General features: G+C 39.6%; 1 pseudogene; it reads left to right on the plus strand.

The window, feature by feature from the left end:
* Window positions 1-660: 660 nt before the first annotated feature.
* Window positions 661-8,931, plus strand: LOC103274892 (annotated as a pseudogene).
* Window positions 8,932-9,243: the final 312 nt, after the last annotated feature.

The raw sequence follows: 9,243 nt of genomic DNA on the forward strand, positions 1-9,243 counted from the left end.
GAATAACTCAATTTAATCACTTCACTGAGCAACTGAAGAACTGCCTGATGATGCCAACAGTCCCATGGTTGTGGTGACTTGCCTAGAACTCAGCTCCCCAAGCCCAGTCGCTGAAAGTGAGCCCTTTCCAAGAGAACCAAATGGCAGGGGCACACAATTGAGGTGAGTCACAGCCATAATCAGGAGAAAGAAGAAAACGTTGATGTTTGTTGTAGACACAGGCCTGGGACAACATATTCCTGGATGTCTGGGCAATTCTTGTGGTCGCCCCACTCCCCATCTCCACCCCCAAGCTTAGGAGAATTAAGTAATCTGTCATTCTTTGCAGTCAACAACAGTTGTACAAGTCAACCACTATAAAAAGGTAAGGAGGGCTTTTTGATTAATTTGTGAGTAGTTATGTTATTTCAATGCCATCTAGCATGTTGTAGCACACTGGTAAATAGCACAGTTTTAATACCACAAGCAAATGTCAGTTGTGAAGAACTTTTTATTTTACGTTTATTAAATTACAGCAGAGATTTCCTAAAGACTTGAAACCCTAATTCTGGCAATGCCTTTTTCTAGCTGCCTGTGAAATGGATTAGCAAGAGGACCTAAATTAAGATAAGTGCTTCCACCAGGGATGGGCCAGTGGCCAGAGTCAGGAGTTGCTTCAAGTTTATCGATATTTGAATCAATTTGATAAATTCTTTATTAAGAGGAATTTATAGGGTGGTTCAAAAGCATCAAGATGACCTTCAGAATATAATAGAGAGCAGTCCAGACTAGTGTTAAAAAGTATGTGATTGGCCAGGCTCGGTGGCTCAGCCTGTAATCCCAGTACTTTGGGAGGCCGAGGCAAGTAAACTGCCTGAGCCTGCAGGTTCTAGACCAACCCAGGCAACTTAGCGAGAGCTCGTCTCAACAATAAATAAAAAATTAGCCCACTATGGTAGCGTACACCTGTAGTTCCAGGTACTTGGAAAGCTGAGGTGGAGGGATCGCCAGAGCCCAGCGGGTCTATGCTGGGGTGGCTGTGAGCTTGCCACTGCATTCTAGCCTGGGTGACAGAGCAAGACTCCAACTCAAAAAAAGTATATGATTACAGGTGGAAATCTACAAGACAGTAAAGATGCACATATGTATGTGGCACAAACAAATGGTATCCACAGATTACTTTTAACAAAAAAAAAATATGAGCTAAGTAATTTTGAAGACATCTTTCTGAAAACCGCTTCAGATATGTTTTTCAGCACAGTTGGATGTCATCTTACAAGATATGGTGAATTTGAAATGAATAACCCTGATCTTTACTTAATGGAACTGCTATTAGATCTTGCTGAAAACAATAAGGCAGGAGTCCGCAGACTCCAGGTCACAGACTGGAGTCTGTGGCCTGTTAGGAACTGACTGCACAGCAGGAGGTAAGCGGCAGGTGAGTGAGCAAAGCTTCATCTGTATTTATAGACACTCCCCATCACTGGCATTGCTGCCTGAGTTCCTCTTCCTGTCAAATCAGCAGTGGCATTGGATTCTCCTAGGAGCGCAAACCCTATTGTGAACTGTGCACGTGAGGGAACTAAGATGTCCACTCCTTATGAGAATCTAATGCCTGATGATCCAAGGTGGAGCTGAGGCAGTAATGTTAGTGTTGGGGAGCAGCTAAAAATACAGTTTACATTAGCAGTGAGATTGGACTGCACATGCCCTTTTCCCCGCCCCATTGTCCATGGAAAAATTGTCTTCCGTGTAATTGGTCCCTGATGCCAAAAAGGTTGGGGACCACCGCAATAAGGGTGAAGTTGTGGCAATAGGGAAATGTGGACTTGATTTTGACCGACTATGGTTTTTTCCCAAAGATACTCAGCTCAGATACTATCAGAACAAACAAAATTACCAATGTTTCAAAAGAGTTGTCAAAACTCTCATGTTGAATTTTTGGACATAATGAAAAGAAATAGAGATTGGTGTGTAGGGGGAATGGTCCATTCATCTGATGAAACCTCGTAAGCAGCAGCTCCTTGATTGACCTGGATCTTTACATAGGATTTAATGGTTGCTCAGTGAAAACTGAGGGTAATTTGGAAGTTTTTAAGTCTATAAATAGTGAAAAATTGATGATCAAGACAGGTGCACCTTGGTGGGAGTCAAAAGTACACATGTTGAATCAAAATATGTAAAAACTTCATTTCCTACCAAGAAGAAGTGGGAAAAAGGGCACTGTTTAAAAGACAGAAATGAGCCCTGCCATATAATTCAAATACTGGAGCTAATGTCAGGAGTAAGAGATGAAGATCCAGTTGAATTAGCTAATACTGTACATAATACTGTATGACAACACCATTATTTTTCCTGGTATGTAAAATTTCATGACAAAACTTCTGACATTTTCAATAAGGAAATTCTCTAGAAAAAAATAAAAAATAAAATTAAGACAAAACAAAGCAGACTAGGTTTGGCAATCGTGTTTGTTTTTTGGAAGAAACACACCATGAACTGTATCATTTTTACCTGGGGTTTGATGACTTCAGGATCATTTATGCAAGGACTTAAAATTTCAGATTCACCTTTCATACTGAACTGACTCAATAAAGACTAATGATGCTTACTATGTATCAAGTCCTGGGTCGGACACCAAAATAAAATGATGAACATATGAATAGGGTGTTATGAAAAGTATGTAGCACTTGTTCAATGCTGCATACGTTTATCCTCTATTGATTTCACAATCATCTCTGCAACCCCAGAAAACAGGCTCTCCAATTCTTAAGCACTAAAAACATTTCTAAATAAAGATCCAACTCAGAGTTGACCTCAGTAAGTATGAACGCTTAAGCATCTATAGTAAAATCACTGACAGTCAGCCATTGTTGATAAGCCTCTGCAAGAGCAACCTTAAGGTCAAATGCTGCAGAGATCTTGAATCTAAAGAGAGACTGAAATGCCAATTGACGGCAGAGCCTGAATTTGGATTCATTCATCTATTTACAAGTTCATTTACTCAGTAGATATTTACTGAGTTCCTAATATGAGTGTATCCTTTTCAGGGCATTAGAATACTGTGGTGAATAAAACAGATAAAGTTTACCACCCTTTGTGCTTATGTTTTATTGAGAAAGACAGGATATAAACAGGTAAGCAAATTAAAAATATAATTTCAGTAAGACTAAGTGCTATAAAGATAAAGTAGGATGAGGTCGCAGACATATTTTGGAAGAAAAGGAAACACACACACACACACACACAATAAGATTACATTTAGAATATTGCTGAAACAAGGCAGGGGCAAAGAAAGAAGGAATGGATCCAATATGTCTCAGCTCAACTCCCCATGACTCCCTGATATCCCCTGAGATGCTGTGATGGTTTATTGTTCTAGATATTTTTTGCACAGCAAATTCATATTGTAATATAGAATAACCCATTTCTGAGATGCAAAATAGGATAATGCACCGGGAAAGCAGTCTTGCAAGTCATACTATTACATTGAGAAATAGTTTTCCAGATCACTTTATTCTTTCTTTTAGCATATCAAGAATTAAGTCTGGAAGATTCAGACCATAGAGTTCTACCATGGTGTGGAAGAGACACCTATCCTCCCATCACAGTGAGGCCATCTCTATGCTAGACAGAGTGTCACATAGGAAGCAAAAGAAAGCCGGTCCTTTTCTGAACATAAGATTAATGAAAAAGAGAGAGAAGAGAAGAAAAGAGACAGACATGTGCCTCCAGATTTTCTCCATGTTGGCTCCTGCCAGAAAGAAAGAGGTGTGTTAAACTAGTGAAGTACCAATGAGATCAGCTACCCCAGACTGAGTGCTTGAAAGAGGACTGTTTAGCAGAGTATCCAGTTTGAGGTACAGCCTGTGGTCAGGCCAAAAGCCTTGAAGATTCAGCATTCCCAAGCCCCCTGCGTTTCTCTGTTGCTTGGATTCAGAGTAAAATCCATTAGGCTGTGGCACCCACCAGAAAAAAAAGCTTAAGGACTCCACAGTAGAAGCTGAGGAGGATCCCCAGAACATAGGACCAGAGGATGGACCCACCAGAGATTCTGTGGTTGAGTAGTCAAAAGCCATGTTGGTAGGTTGACCAAGCCAAAGGGACAGCTCATAGGTTCATGTGCTGCAGATCTCAGCTTGAAAAGTTGCAAAGAACTCAGCAATCCAGGAACCAATGACCATGACCTTGGACGTAAAAGGCATCACACCCAAACACCCCCAGATACTCCCCCCTTGCCCCAGAGCTGTCTATACAAGCTCAGGCAATACTCACCTCTGCACTCACAGGGACTCACTGCTGTAGACAGGGACAAGAAGCCATGAGAACTACCTGAGCCCTTGAATAATTTTATTCATATGAGAGACTGAGTATTACCTAAAGGGATTGTTTAACTTGTCAGATTGGACTGATTTTGAAACAGACAGGAAATTTAATTATGTTTGCCCACAAACCAGCATGTAGGAGTGCCTGGAGAAGACAGGCTCTAGACAAAATAAAGGAGCAATATTTCTTTGCACATCTAAACTGTGTCATGAGTTCAATTCTGGACCCTGCCACACAAACTACAAGCTTTGTCCAATCTCTCTCTCTGACTGCCTGTGGAACTGATGTACTAGGGTTGGAGGAAGAGTTGCTGCCAGACTTAAGTCCAAAATACGCATAACTGACATAAGTCTTGGCAGAATAGTCAGTCATTCTATTCAGAATTAAACTAAGAAGTTCCTTCTAAATAGATAAGGCTGTAATTAGTTTCTAAGGCCTAGCTCTCTAACAGGTGTTGAAAATTTTATTCCAGGGTCCAGAAAGTTAGAGGCTTACCAACACAAGTCATATCATCAATGAGACAACACTTTCTAGAAATATAACGGATTTGTAAGTGCTTGTTTATGAAAAAAAGAGAAGTAAATAATCAGAGTTCCCATAATAAGTATCTCTTTCCATAAATTTGAACCTCAGGTTATTTTAGTTTGGGGTTTTAAAAGATATCAAACAAATTCAAGAAGTATACAAGTAATATGATCTCAATTGTCAAACTCTGGTTTGTTTTGGAGAACTTTGAATGTAACAATGAATAGGGGTTAGCAATATAAGCATGACTTTTAGAACTCTCCTGTTTTTATAAAAGATCAGACACTAAGCTAAAATAAGATGAATGTACTTATTTTTTTAAGTGAAATGTAAAAATTGTACTGTAAAACAAAGATTTTCACAAACTAAAAGATTCTTCCTCTGAAGAGAAAGGGAAAGAAGCCAGTTCACTGAAACACTTAAAAAAAATTGATTTCCATTGATGCCTTTTTCAAAGTTGTATAAAATAAATCACTGTTAAAATCATTGGAAATTAGCTTGCTGACAAAAATACAACTTAGAAAGAAAAGAAGACATTGTCGTTAGTCCTTTCCTGTTTCTGCCTAGTTAAAAAAATAAAAATAAAAATGCCTATCTCCATTGTTCTTTTGACAATTTCTTTTTATAATTAGCTTTAGCTTTAATGTTTTTTATGTGATATTGTTACATCTTCTTAAATGAAATTATATATCTCTCTTTTATTCCACAAATCAATCAGGTATAACATGTGGTTTATGCTTTCAAACTAAGTTTTTCCTTCTCGGAGCTTGATCTGTGGTGAAGTAAGTCACTCAAAGGGACTTAATTTTTAAAACGCCCTCTCACCCAGCAAAACTTTTCATACTTGCTAACTCTAATAACCTCCGGTAACCCTTAATCCTTAGGGGTGAGAGGGCGACTGATCACTTGCACTTTCCCCAAAGAGTTTCCTGCTCTTACTTGCCTGCAACAATGTTTTAATATTGAGCTTAATCTTCTTGCTCACAAATTACAAGCCTATAACTATTACCTCAAGAGCGACACCAGGAAACAAGGGTGTATTATGACTGCACCATTACCCCTTAATATTTCCAATTTACTCCTTTCCTGCCAGGTCTTTCCAGGAGGCCTCATTTATTCTTAAATCCTAGAGAACACAGAAGCTTAGAAAAACTCTGTTGTGTGGCAGACAGCTCCAATCTGGTGTTCATAGGGAAGAGGAAGTCAATGGGGCCATCGATGAACCAGTTGGGCGGGAGTCATTAGACAAATCCCTGCCTTTTCAAATGGTTGATGGGCCCCTAGTCCCTTCTTGAGCCTGGGCCCCTCAGACTGCAGGCTGTTTGCATTCAGTCAACACTTCAATTTTATAGACCTGTGGAGCCAAAGATTATAAGACTTTTGAACTCCAGGCTGCCTTCTGTCTGGCTACAGCCTCTGTTTCTGGAGCCCAGATCTTTTTTAACAACTCTACAAAAACAAGCAATTAGGATCAGGTCTGTTAATCCTCTCCTTTTGACCTGGAGGTAATTACGTATTCAGAACCCACCCGTGGGGAAGCGGAATGATCACTTCCAAAGCCTGTAGCTGCTTAGAGAAGGATCCGAACGTTCTTTAAAAGGACCAGGGCTGACACTTACAAATGTCCTGCTATCACTTCACAGGAAGCCAGGTACAAGGCTAGGCTAGATCCTCGAGGAAAAGGAGAAGTGTACACATGAAAAATGAAAAGAAAAAGTGAAGGAGACATCTTGCCACATCCATTGGTCTGGAATGAACTTTGTCTTCTACTGGGTAACTGTGCATCTGGCTTTCCATACATCATAGCACTTTCCTCTTCTTTTCTTAACTCACTCTGTTAATGGACTTCAGTCTTTTGTCTGGCTGCTTTAAATATATATATATTTGTTGTTGTTGTTTTTTTAAGTTGGAGTCCCACTCTGTAACTCAGGCTAGAGTGCAGTAGCATGCTCAAAGCCACCGCAGCCTCAACCTACTGGGCTCAGGTGGTCCTCCCGCCTCAGTCTTCCAAGTAGCTAGCTAGAACCACAAGCGTGCACCACCATGCCCAGCTAACTTTTTTAGAGACAAGGTCTCACCAAGTTGTCCAGGCTGGTCTCGAACCCCTGGACTCAGGCAATCCTCTCACCTCTGCCTCCCAAAGAACTGGGATTACAGTGAGCCACTGCACCCAACTTGGCAGTTTATATTAAGAACATGATGGTCTTTTAGTTACTCAAAATAAATGGTAAACAATAGAGAAAAACTCATAGCATTCCTTTCAAATATAACTTTGAAAACTGCATTTTATTGCGAATCTAAATTGTTACATAGATTAGTGATATACAAAAAAGTCCTCAGAGACAGAAAAAGAATACTTTCTATTCCTGTCAGTAAATATTCTTCCATAAAATGTGTCAACTCTGTACTAATCTGGCATCTTTTCAAACAAGTCTACTTCTTCTATAAAGATTTTGCATGGATGGGGCAACTGGACACCTCTTGAAACAAAAGCATCGTCAATTGCAGTAGGGCCTCCACTCTAAGAGAACAGGGAGTTCCAAGTCTACGAATGAGTTGTTTCAAAACCTCATTTTTAAAAAGTATTTGGAATGCAGAATGCATTTTCCAATGAAAATATTATTATGACTATTCCATCCAAGTGGGTCTGCCTGACAGCTCACTCTCCACTCACAATCCAGACTGTTCTACCTCTCTGACTTGACTCATGCAGTTTTCCCCTCCTGAATGTACTTCACTCCTCCTCTTCCCATATCTAAGGCCCACTCAGGCTCTTTGCAATCAGCTCAAATGCTAACCCACCAAGATCCCCTGCAGATGAACCTATCAGCTCCTAAGATGTCCTTCTCTCATGACATTGTTCTACTCTTGTAACCTACGGTAACAACCATAGGGTTTTGGTCAGATTGAGCCCACCCCTTTTGCCTGGAGTAGGGTCTATGCCTTTGAGGATAATCCCATCTCTTTTGATTTAGTCATCAATTCTGTTAATCCAGACCTAAACCAATAGGCATTTGGCATTTTTCAAATGGTTCAGGGAGGTTCAATCAGCACACACCTTAGGTTGTGTAAGGTGATTTATCTTCCTAGATTTGAAAGTTAAGGATTATTTGTCTCACATTGCTGCAGGTTGACATTTTCGTTGCCATGAAGGAAGCCAGTTTGAGGTTGAAGTTAACACCCAGAGGATGGCAGAACTGTGGAATTCATGGAGATATAGAGGCAGAGCCCAGACAAAGCAAGCTCCCTAAGCCTGACCTACCTCTGAACTTTCCGGTTACATAAACCAATCATTCCCTCTTATCATTCAAACCACTTTGAGCTGGGTTTTATTACTGCCAATGAAAGCATCCTACTGAGATAGACTTTATCTCTTTCTACTTCATATAATACTTTTGTGTACCAGTTTTATATTTCTTATTGCAACAATTAGCTTTCAGAGAGGAATGCCATACCCAACTTACTGTTATATCTGCCCAAAGTGCCCAACTTATATATACCTATACATACACATAATGCCTCATTCAATTAAGCCAACTATCTCAGTATTTCTCAAGTGAATGCCAAATATGTGGGATGTAAAACATTTTATGGGGTGGAGAGGACATTTGTATCTTTAAATAGGATTGACAACCACTGAATTTTAAAAAGAGGGAATCATTTCTTTACTAGAATATTCCTTAGAGTCTTCACTATGCCATACTAATGTGCGTTGTGACTAAAAGTGGGACTGAATATATAATATATATATAACATATAACATTTCTCAAACTTGTTTCACTCCTTATCTCTTTCATACTGAGCAACTTAAAAACTAATGTTACTAAGAACATATTTGGGAAAATACTGTTAGTGCACCTAAACTATGCTGAGAGATTCAGTTTGATGGACTTTGAAGAACTGGAAGGAAGACTTCAATTCCTCAAGTCAAGACCAGCTCAAAGAATTTGTAATGGGTACCCTTAACCCTTGCCACTACTCTCTACACAGTCCCTGCAGGTCTTCTTCCCCTGGACCTCACACCCTTTAGTTATGATAAGTTCTGATTTTTCCAGTCAAAAGGTTCCCTTCCCCGACCCCCAACAGTTGAGATGTCTGTAAAAAAAGTAATCTGGCTAAATTATGTAACATTGTGTATGAAAAATCGTCCTTTAAGTTTCCAATTCTTACAGATTTTTAAAATATTTATATTAATACTAAACCCTGAAAAATATTTTTAGATAGAACAGAATAGATGCCTGTATTACAAATCAGAGTGTAGGGCACACTTTTTAATGAAATTTGTAAATGAAATTTATTCATTTACTTATTTTCCAAAATGGGGGTCTCACTCTGTCACCCAGGCTGGGGTGCAGTGGCACAATCACAAGTCATTGCATCCTCGACCTCCTGGGCTCAACTGATCCTCCTTCC

The sequence above is a fragment of the Carlito syrichta genome, unplaced genomic scaffold (assembly GCF_000164805.1).
Source record: "Carlito syrichta isolate Samal-C Ts95f unplaced genomic scaffold, Tarsius_syrichta-2.0.1 Scaffold315099, whole genome shotgun sequence".
In the NCBI taxonomy this organism is placed as follows: domain Eukaryota; kingdom Metazoa; phylum Chordata; class Mammalia; order Primates; family Tarsiidae; genus Carlito; species Carlito syrichta.